This window comes from Furipterus horrens, unplaced genomic scaffold (genome assembly GCF_987537825.1).
Source record: "Furipterus horrens unplaced genomic scaffold, mFurHor1.1.pri manual_scaffold_17, whole genome shotgun sequence".
Lineage (NCBI taxonomy): Eukaryota > Metazoa > Chordata > Mammalia > Chiroptera > Furipteridae > Furipterus > Furipterus horrens.
In genome coordinates this window covers 91,195,873-91,198,277 of record NW_028327187.1, presented here as the reverse complement: position 1 = coordinate 91,198,277, position 2,405 = coordinate 91,195,873, and the positions used below count along the sequence as shown (strand labels likewise).

The window sequence follows — 2,405 nt, the reverse complement described above, 5'->3', positions numbered from 1 at the left end:
TCATCAAAGCCCACTCAACAAAAACAGGAATTACTCTTGGTGTTTTGAGCAGATGGAACTTAATGCACAAAATTATATACACATGTAATGGAAAATTGAGAAGCCAAACAGGAGAAGATGAGGCAACTCACAGATAAACAAGTGCAGGAAGCCTCTATCACCCCTAAAACTGGAGGGATGTAGAGAACAGCCCAGTCACAGGAGCCGGGAAGTGGGGTCAGCAGGCAGCAGCTGAAGCTGTAGTGGTCCTGTCCTCTGGAATCTGCAGCCACAGAGGAACTCCAGCTGCTGAGGCAGAGAGTGAGGAGGAGAACCCCCCCGGCTTCTCCCTTCTTCCTGTCCTCCAGTCTCTTTCCAGTACCTTCCATGGGCGCCAGGAAACATGCAGACAAAGCAGAGCAGAAGAAGGAGAGTGAGGGAGCATCTGAGGGCACCAGGACTGGGACTGGCACACTGCTGTCAGGCATGTAGCAGATTTTATTTTCAAAAAATGGCCATGACGATATTTCTGGTCCTACATGTTCTTTTTGTTGTTGTTGTCAAATGATCTTTCATTGAAATATTTTCCTTTGCAGTTCTTAACTAGCTGGGCAACCCACTGCACCACTGCTGATGTCATCTATGGTGTCATGATGGTGGTGGCCATCAACATTGCAGCCCACAGACTGGGTAGTCCCTAGGAGTTCTTTAATGGTTCCAGAGAGTTCTCTAGCTAAAGATCAGTGCTGCATCTGTTGGACAATGTTGCCAATCTCATCAAAAATGATACTTCCACTGTGCTTAATGTTTTTTTGCTTCTTTCTGTCTCTTGGCAGTTCTTTGAGGGCTTTGATGATTGGGCTTGTCTGTTCTGAATGGTCAGTATCACTGTCATCCTCAGACCCTTCTGTTCATTGGTGCTTTGGTGATGTCATCGCCAACCATTTTTGGAGACAGGCCCAGGGGGCCGATCTTGGGGGCCAGGGTGGACGTGGCACTGACTTCCCCACTGGTGCACCACAGGTATACAACTTTGATCTTGTTGGGAACTTTGGTGGCATGGTGGGGCCAGCTGGTGTCAGATGAACCTAAATTATGGATGACCAAAGAAAGTTGTACCTAGGCATCCTCCAAGCTGAAAGCCAAAAGCTGGTTCTACATGTTCTTCTAGAATTATGACACTATCCCATCAGGTAGAGTCGGTGTCCTCCTCCTTCATCCTGCCTAGGACTTTACATCCATGAACAGAATGAGACAAAAGTTATGCTGACTTTGGAGGTTGGGTCATAAAAGACCATGTAGTTTCCACTTGACTGGCTCTTATTCTTGGTGTCTCTCCCTTAGAACCTAGCCACCATACTGTGAGCAAATCCAAACCAGTCCAAGTGGAGAGCCCACAGGGAGAGACTCACGAGGAGGGAAAATGAGGCCCCAGTTGATGACTAATATTATCTTTCAGTCTCCCAGCCTCCAAGTCTTCCAGCTGAGGCTCCAGATAATCATGGAGCAAAGACAAGCTGTCCCTGCTGTCTTCATCTGAACTTCTGACCTGCCAAATCTATGAGCATGATTATTATTATTTTTGCCACTAAGTCTTGGGAAAATTTGTGATGTGGTTATTGTAAGTGGGATGGCTAGGGAGAGGAGCAGGAGGAGTTCAGGTCCATATTTGGGGCTCAGAACAATATCAGCCCCCTCTCAGATCTTCTCTTTTGGTGCAGAATCCCAAGCAACAATTAGAATTGGTTTGAGAGTACATGGAAGCTGGTCTCACTTCTGCAAATTCTTAAAACCTTGTTTTTGGATCCATTCCCTTGAGGAATTCCTTAATTTGTTTTACATATATTTATTGAGTGCCTCAAGTGTGCTAGACAATGAGTATATGTTTGAAAATAAAATGGGCACAGTGCCTAACTTCAGATAGAAAACAAATTAGCTTATAAGTAAATATATAATTACAAATCTAGATAAATGCTCTGAAGGAAAAACGTTGAATGCTGAGAGAGTATAAAGAGGATCTGGATATTGTTTGGGGTATTGGCAAAGCCTCTCTCAAGAAATGAGATCTCTCTTTCTCTCTCTCTCTCTCTGTCTCTCTTTCTCTGTTTCTCTCTTTTGCTTTCCTAAACTTACTTGCTTCTTCAAAGCCATAAAATGTCTCATAACACACTTTTAAAAGTTAGCAAGACTTTAAAGATTTTTCACTGAAAATAATAGTTGGACATGCATATATAGTAAAAAAACATTTACTCACAAGAAACCGGAAACCACTGAGAGTTTTTGCTGGGAGACACATGAAAACTAGGGAATCCTTTCCCCAAAGTGAGCCCAGATATGCCAACACACTGAATTTGTCATAAAGTTTTAGGGAGTGGTTCTTAGTTCCCAGGAGCCAGAGACCCCAGGCTGGCCCATATGTGTGGCTG

The 2,405-nt window shown here is 44.2% G+C and overlaps 1 pseudogene; it reads right to left on the bottom strand.

Moving 5' to 3' along the window:
• Positions 1–578: 578 nt before the first annotated feature.
• On the bottom strand, positions 579–1,040 carry LOC149991588 (large ribosomal subunit protein uL11 pseudogene; annotated as a pseudogene).
• Positions 1,041–2,405: the final 1,365 nt, after the last annotated feature.